At 55.9% G+C, this 18,560-nt stretch overlaps 2 pseudogenes; one reads left to right on the top strand and one right to left on the bottom strand.

Annotated features, from left to right (window-relative positions):
* The window catches only part of LOC138380929 (RNA-binding protein 44-like), a 197,917-nt pseudogene that overhangs the window by 79,371 nt on the left and 99,986 nt on the right, over window positions 1-18,560 (bottom strand).
* On the top strand, window positions 10,447-12,565 carry LOC138398996 (programmed cell death protein 1-like; annotated as a pseudogene).

Here is an 18,560-nt window from a genome sequence, read left to right as displayed (position 1 = left end):
TGTTCAAGTCCTTGTTATCTACCTGTAGCCTGGAATGGATCCTAAATCCCCTGATTTCCTCCAATATTTGGCTACGACTAAATCATGCTAAAGTCCCCGGGACCTCTCCCAGCAGCAAAGCAGGGATACTCCAGGGACATTCATGGAACACGACCCCTATCCAGATTAACCAACTAAGAGAATTAAATATTAAGATTGGAGAGGAGTTAGATATTAAGACTGGAGATGTGGGTGACACTGGGGCTACGCTGTCTATCCTTAGTCCCGGCACACTGTCTCTGTGCCCTCCCTGGGGTTCTGAATTCATCTAGATGGTTGCAGTGGCCAACAAATCTATGACAGTTCCTAAATCTCTACCTATCCTCCAACGAGGACCCCTCGTGACAGCCGTGGCCTTCTGCTTGTCCCGTCAGCCCCCATACATCTCCCGGACAGGGACTTCTTAAAAACCTACCAGGCCCATACGTCCTTCTCCCAACTAGGGGAAATAACGCTTGAGTTATTTTCACCAGGAGACTTTGCCACTCAATGGCTTTTACCCAAATTCCCATCCATTCAGTTAGCCTCGCCACCACTACCCACCCTGCTCGGTAAGAGCTAAGTGGGAGTCTGGGCACAATCCAACACCGAGGAAAACCCTCAGGTTGTGAAGATGACAGTTGTGTACACTCCCGAGGACGCGATTCACCCCAGGAGTCGACCCCAGTGAAGGAGCGAGACGGGGAAGGTTTCTGCGGTCCTGCGTTGGACGAGGTTCTGCTTGGGATGACCGTGTGGTCAGAAACCTTCCCCATGCCGTGAACAGAGCTGCCGAAGCCACCAGAGCGCAGCGGGGTCCCCAGACGCCCTCGAGGGTCGTCGCAGCCCAGCCGCTGCGAGCGTTAGACCAGCCCCGCCGCCAGGTGGCGTCGCTGCCGCTGCCCACACTCCCGCCGCACCTGGGTCGCGTGACAAACCTAAGATCTTGCGGCGGCGACGCTCTGACAGAGGCGTCTTCAGAAAGCCTCCCGTCTCTGCCCGACGGACTGGAATCAATTTCCCGCTCTCAGCTGTTTCCAGGTCCCGTCGACGCCCCACCCCTTGGGCCCTAATGAGCCTCCTCGCATCCGGGCTGGGCTCGGCGTCCTCCCCACCCTGCCTCAGCCGTTGTCACAGGCCTCTGCGGGAGGCTCGGACCGCGCCGGCTGACCCTCTGCAGCCGACCCGCAGCCAATGCGACCCGGAACCCATCTGTATTTCACAGGCGCTTGGGCGCTTCCCAGGCACAGGGCTGGTGGCGCTGGCTGGGCCCTGCGCTGCCGCTGGGGTCTCCCGTGGACTAGGGGGACCGGGCTGGCTGCAGCTGCTGCCCTGGACAGGTCCGGCTCAGAGGGAGAATGGGGACAAATTTGTACCTGAAAGCCCATCCTTCAAGACAGACCCGAGCATCACAGAGTCTGATTTTAACATGGAGCCCCAAGGCCATTTGCTGACTGGAGGCCGCGCACCGCGCCGCGCCTGCACCGCACTGGAGATCCCCAGAAACCTAGCCTCAGATCAGTTTTAGCACGTCTGGAGCTCAGCTGAATTAAGGAATTAGAACGCAGCTGCACTGACCAATCAGACTCAACCACTGACCAATCACATTCAACTGCGTTAACCAATCAGACTCAGCTGCATTGACCAAACAGGACTCAGCCACCCTGACCAATCAGACTCATCCACACTGACTAATCAGACGCAGCCTCATTGAGCATTCGGACTCAGCCACGTTGACCAATGAGGACTCAGCAGCACTGACCAGTCAGTTTGAGCCACACTGACTGGTCAGGACTCAGCCACAGTGACAAATCAGATTCAGCGACACTGACTAATCAGACCAGCCACATTGACCAATCAGACTCAGCCACGTTGACGAATCAGGACTCACCCGCACTCACCTACTAGATTCAGCCACACTGACTAGTCAGGACTCAGCCACAATGACCAATCAGATTCAGCCACACTGACTAATCAGACTCAGCCAAACTAACTAAGCAGACTCAGCCAAATTGACCAATCAGGACTAAACCAAATTGTGCAATCAGACTCAGCCACACTGACCAATCAGGACTCAACAGCACTGACCAATAAGATACAGCCGCACTGACGAATCAGACACAGCCACGTTGACCAATCAGGACTCAGCAGCACTGACCAATCAGATTCAGCCACACTGACCAATGAGATTCAGCCACACTGACTAATCAGAGGCAGCCGCATTGAGCATTCAGACTCAGCCAGGTTGACCAATCGGGACTAAGCAGCACTGACCAATCAGATTCAGCCACGCTGACAAATCAGGACTCAGCCACATTGACGAATCAGATTCAGCTCCACTGACCAATAAAAATTCAGCCACACTGACCAATCAGATTCAGTCACATTCACGGAGCAGACTCAGCCAAATTGACCAATCAGGATTAAACAAAATTGTCCAAACTCAGCCACATTGACCAATCATGACTCGGAAACACTGACCAATCAGATTCAGCCGCATTGAGCTATCACGTTCAGCTCCTCTGACCAATCAGATTCAGCCACACTGACTAGTCAGGACTCAGCCACACTGACCAATCAGATTCAGCCACACTGACTCTTCAGGACTCAGCCACACTGAGAAATCATATTCACCAACACTGACTAATCACAGGCAGCGCCATTGACCATTCCAACTCAGCCACGTTGACCAATGAGAACTCAGCCACACTGCTGAGTCAGTGTGGCTGCATCTGATGGGCAGTGCGGCTGAGTTCTCATTGGTCAACGTGGCTGAGTCTGATTGCTCAATGCAGCTGCGTCTGATTAGTCAGTGTGGCTGAATCTGATTGGTCAGTGTGGATGAGTCTGATTGATCAGTGCTGCTGAGACATTGGTCCACGTGGCTGAGTCTGAATGCTCAATGCGGCTGGGTCTGACTCGTCAGTGTGGCTGAATCTGGTTGGTCAGTGTGGCTGAGTCTTGACTAGCCAGTATGGATGAATCTGATTTGTCAGTGTTCCTGGGTCCTCATTGGTCAACGTGGCTGAGCCTGAATGCTCAATATGGCCGCTTCTGATTAGTCAGTGTCACTGAATCTGATTGGTCAGTGTGGCTGGGTCCTGATAGTCAGTGTGGCTGAATCTGATTGGTCGGTGCTGCTGAGTCCTCATTGGTCAACGTGGCTGAGTCTGATTGCTCAATGCGGCTGCGTCTGATTAGTCAGTGTGGCTGAATCTGATTGGTTACTGTGACTGAATCTTGACTAGTGAGTGTGCCTGCATCTGATTGGTCAGTGCTGCTGAGTCTTGTTTGGTCAACGTGGCTAATCTGATTAGTCACTGTGGCTGAATCTGATTGGTCAGTGTCGCTGAGTCCTGACTAGTCAGTGTGGCTGAATCTGATTGGGCAGTGCTGCTGAGTCCTGATTGATCAACGTGGCTGAGTCTGAATGGTCAATGCGGCTGCCTGTGATTAGTCAGTGTGACTGAATCTGATTGGTCAGTGTGGATAAGTCCTGACTAGTCAGTATGACTGAATCTGATTGGTCAGTGTGGCTGAATCCCACACTCACCAATCAGATTCAGCCACATTGACTAATCAGACTCAGCTGCATTCAGCATTCAGACTCAGCCACGTTGACCAATCAGGACTCAGCAGCCCTGACCAATCAGGTTCAGTCACACTGACTATAAGGACTCAGCCACACTAACCAATCAGATTCAGCCAAACTGAATAATCAGGATTCAGCCGCATTGAACAATCAAACACAGCAACCTTGACCAATCAGGACTAAGCTGCACTCACCAATCAGATTCATCCACACTGACCGGTCGGGACTCAGGGACACTGACCAATCAGATTCAGCCACAGTAAATAATCAGGACTCAGCCACACTGAGCAATCAGATTCAGCTACACTGAACAATCAGAATTCAGCGGCATTGACCAATCAGACTCAGCCACACTGATGGAGCAGACTCTACCAAATTGACCAATCAGAACTCAGCCAAATTGTCCAATCAGACTTAGCGCCACTGACCAATCAGGACTCAGCTGTTCTGACCAATCAGATTCAGCCAGACTAACCAATCAGGACTCAGCCCCACTGACCAATCAGCTTCAGCCACATTGATCAATCAGGATTCAGCCACACTGACCAATCAGACTCAGGTGAACTGACCAATGAGAACTCAGCCTCACTGACCAATCTGACACAGCTCATTGACTAATCAGGACTCAGCCACACTAACCAATCAGACTCAGCTGCATTGACCAATCAGACTCAGCTGCATTGAGCAATTAGAAGTAAGCCACAGTGAGCAATCAGACTGAGCTACATTGACCAATCAGACTCATCTGTATGGACCAATCAGGACTCAGCTGCACTAGTCTATCAGACCAAGCAGTGAATCCCTCATTTGTATAATGAACCTGACTGGAGCCTGCGCGGGAACTTCCGCTGTGTAACCTGAGCCTTCCCTGTGCTCTCTGGAATGGCCACCCTATCACAAGGAAGGCGGGGTCTCTGGAATAAGTCTCTCCTCCAGACTCCTTTTTAGAGAACTTCTGTTCCCGGCATGCGTGGGTTCCACAGACTTTCCCCCAGCTGTCCATACCCGCGGGCCCGCCCAGCCCTGCCCTGCACCCTCCCCAGACCTCCCGCTCAGGCTGCAGCTCATCCTTGGCCGGGCCCCACAGGAGCTACTGGATCCCCGAGGGCAGGGACCTCGCCTGCTCGGCAGTGGGTTGCATGGTCACGGTGCCCGGCAGAGGCTACCCAGCTCCTGCTCATCAAAGGGCCCATCCTCTGGCCGCCTGGGACACTGGGGAGCCACCGCACCCCAGCTGAGAATCCTTGCTCAAGGCCAGAGACCCTGAGTCCCCGCTGGGACCCCTGCTGGTGGCCTTTTGCGATCTAGCTTGAAAGCTGCCAGCTGTGCCAGCTTCCTCTGCCATGTGGTGCCCCTGCCTGCAACCCCCACAGCTCCCCACTGCCTCCTGCTGGTGTCCTTGGCTGGACTTTGGAACGTCCCAGGGGCCACTTCCCTTTGCTCCCCAACACCTCTGCTGCTTCCCGCCAGGACCCTGCTTGGCCAGGCCGGCGCTCTAGCATAGGTAGCTTCCTCTCCAGGGGCCTGGGCATCTTGAGGCTGGCAGGCGTCGGGCCAGCTCGCAACCCTGGCATGTGGGGGGCTGTTGGCCTGCTGTGAGCCTACTGCATGTACTCGGAGCCTTCCGATGTTGAGGGTCAGCTCTCTGCCCTGTGGCCAGCCAATTCCCACTAAGTCCCCGCCTTTCAGGGTCAGAGGCCCCCATATGTGTCTCGAGCATCTCCTGAGTTTGGCTTTTGTGTCTCTGGTGGATTTTGAGGTTCTTTGCAAGGTGCTCACAAGTGCTCACAAGCAGGAGCTGTTGATCACTGCCATATTGCCCCAGCCCCCCGACCCCCAGCAGCTGCCCACTCCAAACAAAATGATGGGGCACGTTGGGGAGGCCCAGGAACAGGCAGGGCTGGGACCAGGCAGGCGAGGCGCTGAGCTGGGTGGTTCTGTGCCCAAAACAGGAACCAGGTCGAGAGGCCCCTGTTCTGGCATCCAGCTGCTCGAGCCCCACGTGGCTCCAGTGAGAGGGCCCTGGCACTGCCGCTTGAGGACAGAGCCTGCCCTGGGCCAGGTCCCCGGGAGGGGCTCAGCAGGCCCGAGGCTGCGGGCAGCCAAACTCCAGGGCCAGGGGCCAGGTGTGCTGTGGGCCGGGTGGTGTCCGACGGGGCTGGTCCTGCCTTGGCTCTGCGGAGGGGGAGGGTGTGAATGGTGCTGCCTCTCCAGGGAGAGGCTGAACAGACGTCCAGGCGTTGGTGAGGCCGAGCATGACCGACCGCCCACTGCCAGCAGCCCCAGGCCACCTGGAATGAAACTCCAAACCCCGGAGCCCCCCGACGGGGGAGGGGGGTGAACGCTGAGGGAGGAGTCAGACCATGCAGGAGGGACAGAGAAGCCCCTTATCCCCTGCACAGTCCCATACCTGTGGATTGGGCACAGGGAGCTGCCCAGGAGCCCTGTGTCCCCGAGACTCCTGCACCCCACAGCCACACCCCACCCCGCTGCCAAGTCAGCGTCCTGACACCCTCCTGGCCCAAAGCAGTAGCCCAGGGCCTGGTCAGCCAGAGAGCCTTCCAGGAGGGAGAGCTGCCCCCCTCCTCACCCCACTGCTGCAGAGGGCGGAGGGATAGGACAGGTGTGGACACAGGTCCCCCAGCTCCCTTCTCTGGGCTTCTCTGGGAGGCTTGGTCCCACCAGAGCCTGCCCCACACCTGGCTGTGTAGATCCCGCTGGTTCAGGAAGGCCCTGGGACTTTCTACCAGGTTCACATGGTTGGGGAGGAGAGTGGGCCTCTGTGACCATCCTTTAGTAAAACTGAGTCAGTTCCATCCACGGAGTTCCAGGGCAGGTGGCACTCCCAAAATGTCATGTGGTGTCACTGTGCCACCCAGGTGGCCACACCTCCTACTTGCCCCCTCCCTCCTCTGCCAGTGTGTCCATCTCCGCCTCTTTGTCTCCCCTGCTCTCTTCTCTCTCTGTCTCTGCCTCTCTCACTCTCTTGTCTCTGTCTCTCTCAGGAGGGCAAGGCCAGCCACAGAGTCCAGAACCTGACAGGCAGGGAGTGTGCCTGGCCAGCCAGCTCAGGTGTGAGCAGAGGGCAGGGGAATGGGCACCCTCCAGAGCCGGCCTCCTGCGGGGACCTCTGAGCTCCCAGCTGTGCACAGGGACCCTGGGCAAGGAGCTGAGCAGGGCAATTGGGGACCTGGCCCTCCGGTGAACACCCCTGGCAACTGCTCGTGCCACTGGTACAGCTGGTGTGATAGCGCCTCCCAAATTCGTGTCCACCAGGAACCTCAGGATAGGAACTTATATTAAAATAGGGTCTTTGTAGAAGTAATTAAGTTAATGATCTTGAGATGGGGGCCCCTAAATCCAGTGACAAGTGTCCTTTTAACAGACACCCCAGGAGGAGGCCCCATGAGGACAGAGCAGAGGAGGAGCTGGCGGCCACAAGCCCAGGATGCAGGGAGCCACCAGACACTGGAGACAAGGAAGGGTCCTTCCCTGGAGCCTCCAGGGGGCACATGACCCTGGACGTCTGGCCTGCTGGCCGGAAGACAGGAAGCTCCTGTTGTTTAAGCCACCGGGTTTTCCAAACACAACTTCTGCGAAGAAGTTCGTTCACTGATGGTGAATCAGTCCTTAAAAACTGGAAGGTAAATCCATGGAAGTTGTCCAGGTCCTGTCAACGGACCAAGCGCCCAGAGCAGGGTCAAAGGGCGCACTGGTCCGGTGGCCATGGCTGGTGAAGGGCCACTAATTCCCAAACCAGGGTCTAATTTTCCTAGCTGAGCAAGGCCCTATGCCACTATTTTAGGTGATTTTCTAAGTGCAGACTGAGCTGACTGCCTGCTAGGAAATGACACACCTGCCATCTAAAATCAATTCCATTCGCAGACAGTCAGGACTGGTCTTCATGAGCTGGCTGTTCCTGGCGTGGCACCGGGGCCCTGTCCAGAGCGGGGCCAGGCTTTCTGGTGGCGCTGCATGGCCGGCCTGCTTCTCCTCTGGGCAGGGGACTTGCTTAGCTCCCTGGACGGCGACTGCCTGCCTGCTTGTCCTGGAATAATTCTGCTCCCGAAGCCGAGGCCACCTCTAGTTGTGATTCTATTGATAAAATCACTGAATTTACGTCAAGAGCACTTGTACTCATTTTGAAAAATGGACCACTGAGTCACCTTTGGAATAAAATGGTAAAAGGAACACAACCGGGTTGATCTTTTCACTACCTGGTTTATATTGTCAGTACTAACTTCCAGAAGGCAAGTGCCCAGGGCTCCGTGGGCCACAAAGAAAGCCCAGCCAGCCACAACAGACATAAAAAGAAACCGAGTCACAGGACTGGCCCGGTGTGACCCCACCCACGCGTGCTCTCCTGCTCTGTGCCTTGCCTGCGCTCCGGAGGGGACTTCTCAGAACAGCAAGAGTTAGGGTCAGTCTAGGTGGCGGCTGCAGAAGCGACCCCAGAGGGGCTGAGAGGAAGCTGAGGCCCGGCCGCTGTGGAGGCCACGCTGCCCCCAGGTTCCCGAGGCATCAGTGCTGGTCCTCGCAAGTGGCACGGCCTGTTGGACGCCAGCACCACTCACCCCTTCTCCGGTTCAGCATCCGATCGTCCTCTGCTGCCTTTGTGGGTCTTGAGCGCGGGACCTGAGGCCGCGGTGCCACCTGCAGACAGGCCTTCGTGCTCTCTCGCCACTCCGTCCTGTCTGTGTCCAACTAGTGATGTTAACTGGTGCTCCTGGGCGTCCCCGGTGCCCAGGCATCTGTGGGCTGGATAACAGGCCAGTGAGGACAGCCTTGGTGGGTCACTCGAGTGCTGGAATGTTCCACCTTCCCATCCTGATGCTCCCACGCAGGGACAGGGCATTGCCATGTGACCTGGCAGGGTCTCCTCTCGACCCCCACAACCTGAGAAGGAGCAGCTGTCCTCGCTTTCTCACCTTAGGTCTGGGTGCAGGTGGCTCCAGCGGTCACCCCTGCAGTGAGCCTGTTCTCAGCCCCAAGTGCGGTTCCTGTGGACTGAGCGCGCCAGGCGGCTGGGTGCCGGGAGGCCTCTGTGGGCCAGGGAAGCCCTGCGCATCCATATCTCCTTCCGAGGGGCTGGGGGTGGAAGATGCCCACCAGCCGCCCCTGCCGCAGGCCCTGCCTTCCTGCCTTCCTCAGTTTCCCTTCCTGGAAGGCTCCTTGCCCGGACTCCCCTCTCCCGCCTGTCCTGTCCCGTCCACTGCCCACCCCTGGTCTCCAAGCGGGTCCGAGGCCACACCTGGTTCTGGCGAGCAGTGGGGTCCCGGGGTGTGCTCCCTGGTGAGGGCTGTCCTTGGGAGTGTGCAGACGTCTGGGGACACCTGCTCGGGACACCAGCTCCACCCTTTTCCTCTCACTTCCCCCGGAATAGTGAAGGAGACCTGCGGGGCTTCATCCCTTCCAGCCTCCAGGTTGCCCGAACGAAGGGCAGGCACACCCGGCACCCTCGCGGGGCTGGGGGCTCACTGGGGTCCGAGACCCCATCCCAGCGACCTTCTGGGCCAGGGAGCAGCCTGAGGTGCGTGTTAGTGTGGCTGCAGGAGGCTGCCAGGGGGACGTGCAGCTGCGAGGGGTCTGGCCCCACTGTGCTGGGATGGGCGGTGGCGTGTGGCTCAGACACGCAATGTCGGAATGAAGAAAGGGCTCCCTGAGGCCTCGCGGTGATCGTGTCGCCCCTGAGTGGGGTCAGAGCAGCCCCCGGCTCCACGGGGTAGGGGGCCTCGCCGCCAGGGGAGCCCCCCACGTGCTCCGGCCACCCGCAGCCCAGGCCTGGCCCCTCCTAGGCCACCGTGGCCTCCCCTACACCCCCGTCCCTCCTGGTGGATGTGACAGGCCGTGTGCAGGGCCACACTGGCACAGCCGCCTGGGTCCCGCCGGGCCCCTCCACGGGCCCCGGCTCAGGCCGCCCTGCCCCATGCCCAGCGGGCGCCAGGCGGGCTCCGCGGGAAGCCTGTGCGGCCGTGGCTGCGCTCGTGGCTGGGGCATGGGGAGCCCAGGGTCCTCGCCCTCGTCCCGCGCAGGGCTGTGGCAGAGCCGCCCCAGGATCCTCCCTGGTCTCACCTCTCTCAGTCATCCAGCACTTTCCAGACATCTCTGATTTCCTTCCTAAGCAAGAGAGGTCACTTCAGACACCTCATTCACCCACGCGAGGTGCCCGGTGGGGACGGCCACGCATCGGTCCTGGCCTCACGCGCCCTGGCATGGCTCACTCGCCTCTCCGGCCGGCCTGGCCACGGGCACTGGGGCTGGCTGCCCCTGCCCCCTCGGAGCCGTGAGTGCTCAGTGAGAGGTCCCCACGCTTCCCAGAGGCAGTAGAGGGACCCGTAGTAGCCGTGGCAGCTGCAGCCTCTTTCCTGTCACCACGCGCTGGGGGCCAAGCCCAGCCCGCATCGCGGGGGAAGGAGCCGAGAGAGCACAGCCGGGACTGACACCGCAGGGCTGGGCCAGCACCTGGGGCCAGCGGGGGACAGGACTGGGGTGGACAGGAAGGTCACCTCGCTGCGCCGCGGGCAGATGTCTCAGGTCTCGGTCTTGGTCGGTGCCTCCCCGGGAGGAGGCCGCTTTCCCACGCTGCTGGGGGGCCGGCGGGGCCACGGGGGCAGCGGGGTCTGCTCCGCTCTGACCGTCACTCCGGCACCAGCACACACCCAGGCTCAGGTCTGCAGCAGCTTCAGCCTGCGCTTCCTCCTGCACCTCGGTTTCCCCACGTGTAAATCCGGGACCATGGCAGAGCCAGGTGCAGTCTGGGGTTGAAGCCGGCAGGTGTGGGCTCTTTGTCCCTCCCGGGACCCCCAGCTGTGGGAGGAAACTCCACCGCTGGTCACATGGGCCGAGATGGGGGCTCCTCTTCTCCCATGTGCCAGAAAGCACATGTCAGTAGGTGAGGGTAAGTGTGAAAGGGCGTGAGCACACGTGGGCAGTGTGTGTGTGTGTGAGCATGTGTGGGCGGTGTGCATGTGTGTGTGAGCACGCGTGGGCGGTGTGCGTGTGTGTGTGAGCACGCGTGGGCGGTGTGCATGTGTGTGTGAGCACGCGTGGGCGGTGTGCATGTGTGTGTGTGAGCACGTGTGGGTGGTGTGCGTGTGTGAGCACGTGTGGGCGGTGTGCATGTATGTGAGCACGCGTGGGCGGTGTGCATGTGTGTGTGTGAGCACGTGTGGGCGGTGTGCATGTGTGTGAGCACGTGTAGGCAGTGTGCATGTGTGGGAGGGTGGTGTGCGTGTGTGTGTGTGAGCACGTGTAGGTGGTGTGCATGTGTGGGAGGGCGGTGTGCATGTGTGTGTGTGAGCACGCGTGGGCGGTGTGCATGTGTGTGAGCACGTGTAGGCAGTGTGCATGTGTGGGAGGGCGGTGTGCGTGTGTGTGTGTGAGCACGTGTAGGTGGTGTGCATGTGTGGGAGGGCGGTGTGCATGTGTGTGAGTGAGCACGCGTGGGCGGTGTGCATGTGTGTGTGAGCACGCGTGGGCGGTGTGCATGTGTGTGTGTGAGCACGCGTGGGCGGTGTGCATGTGTGGGGGGGCGGTGTGCATGTGTGTGTGCACACACGTGAGTGTGTCCACGAGGCAGCGTCCTTGGCGGGAGAGCAGCCACCACCACATCCTCATGCAGGGGGTTGGGATCGTGAGGCCCCGTTGCCGTCACAGGAGCGCAATGGCCCTGCTAAGGACTCCCGTTCCCGGGGTCCCAACTCTGAGCTTGTCCTGAACGCAGGGCAGAGGCTGGGCCCTAAGCCTACCAAGAGGACCCACTGCCTCCAGGCTGGGGTCTCCATCCAGCCCCCCGTCGGCCCCCCAGAGCAGAGCAGACGGGCCAAGGGCAGGGCACCTAAGGGTCGGGGCCCAGGTGAGCAGAGCTGGGACTTGTGGGGTCGGGCCCTGCACAGCCCTCTCTGGGGGCCTGGAGCCTAGAGGTGAGGGGGAGGCTCCTGGGGAAACAGGGTGGGAACAAGCCCCGAGCCTCAGGTCTCAATGAAGTCGAAGGAGAGCACCCGCCCCGAGGGCCCTGGCAGAGGGTCCGCCCATGAGGCTACCGGGCTGAGGGAAGTTGGGGGTCTCCCCGGCTGCCCAGCCCCTCCCTCATGCTGGGCTCTGCTCCCTCTCCACCCCTCAGACGCCCCCGACAGGCCCCTCAGCTTCTCCCCCGCCTGGCTCTTGGTGCCCGAGGGGGCCACCATCACCTGCAGCTTCGCCAACACGTCCGAGAGCTTCGTGCTGAACTGGTACCGCATGAGCCCGAGCAACCAGACCGACAAGCTGGCCGCCTTCCCCAAGGACCACAGTCAGCCCGGCCAGGACCCCCGCTTCCCCCTGAGGCAGCTGCCCAAAGGACACGACTTCCAGATGAGCGTGGTGGCCGCCCTGCGCAATGACAGCGGCATCTACCTCTGTGGTGCGATCTTCCTGACCCCCAGGACGCAGATCAAAGAAAGCCCCCGCGCAGAGCTCACGGTGACAGGTGCGGCCCCTGAGACAGGGCCCGGGGTGGGCAGCGCCCCCCCCCCGCAGGAACAGGAGCCGCAGGGGTGTGGGGGGAAGGGGCTCTGCCGGCCACTCAGGGCCGCAGTGACTGACCCCTGACGGGGCAGGTAGGCCAGGTGGGCACTCCTCTGAGGATCAGGCCAGGTAACAGCTGTCACTGCATGGCTGGGGTCCCCCAAGGCCCTTCGGGTCAGGCAGAGGGTGGGGAAGGTAACCCTAGGGGAAGGGAGCCCGCCCGTGGGTGCCCCCGAGGACCCAGCCCCCGAGGACCCTGCCCCCAACCTTCCTCCTTTGTGCCCTTCCAGAGAGAGCTGCGGAATCTCCCACACCGCACCGCAGTGCCCGCCCAAGCCCGGGGGCCAGTTCCAAAGCCTGGTGGTCAGTGTCACCAGCGGCCTGGTGGGTGTCCTGGTGCTGCTGCTACTGCCCTGGGTCCTGACCGCTGCCTGCCCCGGAGCCACTTGAGGTAACAGCTGCCACAGCCCTGCCTGAAGCATCAGTGCCCAGTGGTGGCGTAGGAGAACAGTGATGGGTGGCCCTGGAAGCAAGCACCTGCAGCCCTGTGTCCCCAGCATGGAGGGACAGACCAGGGACAGCAAGCCGGCCTGGAGCCTGCTGCTGTCGTTCTGGACATGGGCGATGAGTTCACAGGGACAGATACCGTGAGATGGGAGGACCGTCAGGGACTCAACCCAGCAGGGCTCAGTGGCCGGGGGGTGGGGGTCGAGGTGAGGGTGGGCAGGCTGGCGTGGGGCCCGCTCCCCCTGGAGACGGAGAACAGCCCAGTCAGGGCGGCACACACTGATGTCAGGGTGTTTGGACATCGAAGAATAGATTGCCAGGACAAAGTTGATATATTAGTTAGTTACTGTTAGTTGCAGTAAAACTGCCCCAAAATGTAGCCGCTTAAAACTACACCTGTTCATTCCTCAGCAGTTTGCGTGGTCAGGAGTCCAGCACCGCGGAGCGGGGCCTTCCGCACAGGGTCCCTCACGAGGCTTCCACCAGGTGCCCGTGCGGTCACCTTCTCACCTGCGGGCGGGGATCTGACCCTGAGTCCCCTCAAGGCGGGCCCAGTGCAGGTCCTCGTGGGCGGCTGGCCAGGCGCCACCTTCTCCTTCCACTCAGAGCCGCGTGGGCTCTCCTAGGGTGGGCGGCACCAGGGCGACAGCCCATTGGAGGGAGCGAGCGGGAGGCCAGAGAGCTCCAGCCAGGGCAGCGCGGTCGGTCTCCTGCGCTGCTCTCACTCTCGTCCCAGCACCGCCTCTGTGTCCGCTCCTGGGGCTGCAGTGGCTAGGCCCAGCCTCCACTCCAGGGCGTGGGACCACAAAGCCTGAGCACCCAGGGTGGGCTGTTGGGAGCCACTGAAGCTTGGGGGACAGTCACCCCAGTGAATCCTCAGCTTGGCATGGTGAGGACACAATCCCGTGGGAAGGTGTGTGCCACCCCGGGTGTGTGCCCAGCAGAGGAGAAAACCCGCTGGCTGAGTCGGGGAAACCCAGGGTTTCCCAGTCGCTGGAGCTGGAGTAAGAGTCCAGTCACGCTGGGGGACAGTCGCGCGGCTCAGCAGCGCTTGGCCTCAGGTTCCTGCTGGAAGGTCTGCAGTTTTGCGGCTGTCTCTCACCCTCTGCCTAATCAGGTCAACACACTGACCGCCATGTGAATTGCATTTAACTCAGGCTAGTTTTGAGCCCAAGTCTGTGTGAAGAAAAACCCTGCAGCTGGTTCATGAAAATCTTTTTTTTTTTTTTTTTTTTTTTTTTTTTTTTTGAGACAGAGTCTCGCTCTGTTGCCCGGGCTAGAGTGAGTGCCGTGGCATCAGCCTAGCTCACAGCAACCTCAAACTCCTGGGCTTAAGCGATCCTATTGCCTCAGCCTCCCGAGTAGCTGGGACTACAGGCATGCGCCACCATGCCCGGCTAATTTTTTCTATATATATATTTTAGTTGTCCGTATAATTTCTTTCTATTTTTAGTAGAGACGGGGTCTCGCTCTTGCTCAGGCTGGTCTCGAACTCCTGACCTCGAGCGATCCACCCGCCTCGGCCTCCCAGAGTGCTAGGATTACAGGCATGAGCCACCACGCCCGGCCAATGAAAATCTTAATGTTCTCATTGTTACAACTAATACTGACAATGTAATTCAAAAAATGTGGTTTGAGTTGCATATAACCCATGCACAGAAAACAATAAAAAATAACAAATTAGAATGGATCATTTAGTTTTAATAAAACACCACGGCCCCAGGGAAATTGTTTTTTTTAGTGTGGCAGTCAGGTGTTAAATGTTTCACATGGAACTTACCAGGCAGAGCACAGCATCCAGGAGGTTCCAGGGCGTGCTGACCATCTGGGTTTGATGGTACAAGTGCAAGTTTACATGCTCAAGCCATGACACAGGTTCTGAGGGGCTGTGGAAGAAATGAGAGTCCGGGAGTTAATCAAGACAGACAAGTCGGGCCCGAGAACAAACCTTTGCAGAAATCCTCCAGGCCCAGGCTAAGCTGCTGGCCAGGCCGGGGCAGCCCAGGGCCACCTCCATCTGCTCCCTGAGCTGCAAATAGGCTTCCGTGGCTGGCCCTCTTCACTATCTAGAAAAAATTATAAACCATCTGTTCTCACGTTCGTTGGTTTTTAGGGGAAGAAAAAGGAAAAGTTTGGCTTGTCCAAGGAAGCACATGGCTGCAATAGGCACAGGCCCATTTTTACCAACATTGCTCCTTTATTGATAAACAGGTCTCACGCCCTGGGGTTCTTCTGCCCCCACGGGACGCAGAGACCGAGCTGACGGCACTTTCCAGGGTCCAGACTCACCTCACGGGCCTGCGTCTGCTCTGCCACCAAACCCAGGGGGTCGGCCTGGCCTGTGCTGTCCACACAGAAAGCCAAACAGTGGGGCCAGGAGCACTGCTGGGGGGGGAGGAAGGAAGATTTGATGCGAGTGATGTCAGCCGGAGCCGGGAGGGGAGGGGAGGGCGAGGGCATCTGCAGCGGGCCACGATTCGTGGGGCTGGAAGGCGTGGGATCTGCGGGCATCCTGTTGGAGAGTGGGCTGCTGGTGACGGTGGCAAGTCGCCGGGGTCCTGTGCAGAAGTTGGTCAAGTCTGCTCTTTAGGCTGCACTGTCTGAAAGGCTGAGGTCCTGGGGAGAGAACAAAAAGTGCTTTAGGGAGGGGTCACTTTGCAAGGCCGAGTACACGAGCACCCGCAGGGGTGTGTGACCCGAGGACCCAGCGGTGTGGCCTCAGGCTGGTGGCAGCTCCTGTGCAGCCAGCCCCACCCACACTCCTCTGTCCTCGCGTCCCCGGTGCACAGCACGGAGTGTCCAGACGTGAGGACCCCCACCGGCTGCCCGGACCCTCAGACAGAGGGGGCCTTCCGAAGCTGCCCTCCAGTGCTGCCCCCCACACTGGCAATGCCCGTCAGGCATGTCCTTGCATGGGGCGGCAGGCACACAAGAGCCCCTGCCCCAGGCCGCCCGTGTGCCCACTTGCCTACTCAGATGGCAGCCAGGCAGGGACCACAAGGCACTTGCACCCTGTCCTGGCCTCGAGGGGCCTCGCGGGGCCGCATGGTGGGCAGAGCTGAGCTGTCGTGTGGGTGCTGTACACACGGTTGATGACCCTGCCCCGTCCTCCTTCCCCTGTCTCGTGTCCAGGAAGTTGAGCACATTCGACTGTATCACCCAGGACAGCAGAAAAAGCAATTGGAGAGCAGCAGTGCACATGGAGGAAGGACTTCACCAGGTGCTGCTGTTCCTCGGCCTCAAGTCTGTCAAGGGCTGGGGACCCCACAGCCACTGTCCTTTGCTTCCCTCCTGGTATGGCCCTAGGACTCTGTGATGTGTGTGCACCTGTCTCTGTGTGAGGCTGCGTGTGTGTCTGTGTGGCCTGTGTGGTGTGTGAGGTTACATGTGTGGCTATAGCAGTTTGCTGTGTGGTCACAGGGAAGACTGAATGCTTCTCCTGGGACTGGGGACAGCGAGAGTGTGCCCTCCCACCACTTTTGATGTTGCACTAACGTTCCAGCCAGCACAACAGAGCAGGAAAAATGAAGGCATACAGAACACAAAGTAAAACTATGTTTATTTTCAGGCAATAAAATCCTGAAAAATAAATTTGAAAACTACTTGAAATAACAAATTAGCTTAACAAGGTGCAGGGCATAATATCATGATACAACACTTAGTCATTTCTGTACACTGGCAATGAAAAATCTAAGTTCTATCTGAAAGCTATTCTATTCATAATATTACCAAAAGAATAACTTTAACAGAATTGGTGGAAATATATTCTCTGAAAGCTGTAAACCATGGGTAAGAGAAGTTGAAGACAGTCTATTAAATGGAAAGATCTACAGTATTCACAGATTGCAAAAAAATATTATTAAGGAGCAGTTTTCCCCTAAACTGATCTACAGACTAACCAGGATCCTTACTGAACCCTGGCAGCACCTTTTTTTAGTGGAAATGACAAGCTGACCCTAACATGTGTATGGAAATTCAGAGCATCTAGACAATATAGCAGCCGAAACAATTTTGAAAAAAGAACAAAATTGAAGAACTTACACAACCAGACATCCAATTTTACTACAAAGCTATGGCAATAAAGACAGTGTGATACTGACATAAAAATGGACCTACAGCCAAGTGGAACAGAATAGAGGTCCAGACTTAAACCTTTCATTTATGGTCAATCAATTTTAAACAAGGATATCAAGATAATTGGATGGGGAGAAATGACAGCTTCAACACACAGGACTGTCTCCAAAGTCTGTTTGTATATCGTCCATAGTACCAAATTGGCTTATAAATAAATGAGTATTCGTAAATTATGCAAATAAGCCCAGATGCTATTCAAATGCACAGGACTTAGTAATTTTTGGCAGATGAGACTGGTCTAATATTGGTTTGATGGGAATGGCTAGGTCTTCAGCTAGATGTGCATATATTTAACTTTAAAGTTCTTACTTTTATGATGCTTTCTTGGCATGAAAATTTAGCCTGGGATGATCGCTATATTTGTCTGATGTCTCATGAAATTTTCCAGGCATAATTGTTAAGAATGAATAAATTGGGTAGATGTGGCTAGCAAAAAAGTTTGTAAATAAATTTTTGATAATGGTTATATTTTGTAATATGTTTCCTTGGGGAGGTTTCTCAAATATTTTAAGTAAATATACCCTTAGAGTTTTACTAAGTGAAGTTAAATGATGAATATTCATTGAATATATAGATATTATCTAAATAAGATAATTCTAAAACAGTAATTGAACATTAATTGAATAAGAGTTTAGACTCATATACTTTTGACTTCTTATTTCAAAGAAACAAAAGTTATCTGAGTCTGTTAATGACCCATGACTCTGTTTAGTGAAGTACCTCAAACCTTTTAACATCTTTGGCAGGTTTTCCTGGGATCAAAATCCTAAATAAAATCTTTTTGACCTAAAATTAACTTTGGGATTTTCCAGTTGGACCCCAGGAGAGCATCAAAGAATGTATATCTCTTCTTGTGGAGATATTAAACTATTAGGCTAATTTGGTAAATCGTATAGGAAGCATTGCCAAATAAGAAATGATATTTAACTTGGTCATATTTCTGTAAATGTGTTATTAAAATGTATTCCAAAAATATGTGATTCTGAAAATTCTAATGTGTTGTGTTATGTGCTATCAGTCATTATGATTACTATGTTAAACTGTTATATGCCACAGAAATACCTAAATTTTCTTGCCAATTGTAAACTCTCATCAGACTTTTGACCATGGCTGTTCTGGGTTTCCACAGTTATTATTTTAAATTCTTTGATGGAAGCATTTTCAATCAGCTATAGTCCAAAATTGTTCATCAAGATTGAGAAAAACAATCTTGATTACATGAAACTAAGTAATTGATAACAATACTGCTTTTATGCCTTTATTTAAAATGTTGGTTCTTTACCTAAATGTTTTCCAGAGTCAAGGAAATTTTCTTTCATAAGCTCTGTATAGTTTGCAACAATTTCGTAAAGTATCCTTTTGTGAACAAAGATGAAAGCATTTGCTTTTTCTCCCTACTCGATTCCTTCAAAATTCCAGAAGTATTCGTGAATATCCTTATCTTTATTTATATAAGTTCAATAAAAATATGCTGTCTCTTTACAAGCGGGATACAATTGGAAACACTGGCCATATTGCCAAGGATTTGACTAAAGTGTGATATTTAAGAATATGCATAAAATGCCAGTGTCCCCAGCCTTACAGTGAATGAGTAAAAATTTGTCACTTCCTGGCAGTGACAGACCTTAAGACTATAAGTAAAGAGAACTATAAGTAAAGAGACTATAAGTCCGAGAACTTTAAGACTATAAGTAAAACCTAAAGCCTGCCTTGGTTTGGCTTCTTCCTCTCAAGAAGTTCTAAAATCCGAGATTCCTATATGATCACGTGGACAGAGAAAATCATGCTTCTAAGGAAAACTGAA

The sequence above is a fragment of the Eulemur rufifrons genome, chromosome 2 (genome assembly GCF_041146395.1).
Source record: "Eulemur rufifrons isolate Redbay chromosome 2, OSU_ERuf_1, whole genome shotgun sequence".
Classification (NCBI taxonomy): Eukaryota; Metazoa; Chordata; class Mammalia; order Primates; family Lemuridae; genus Eulemur; species Eulemur rufifrons.
Note: the sequence above shows the minus strand (reverse complement) of the source record. Positions and strands in the feature narration are given on the sequence as shown.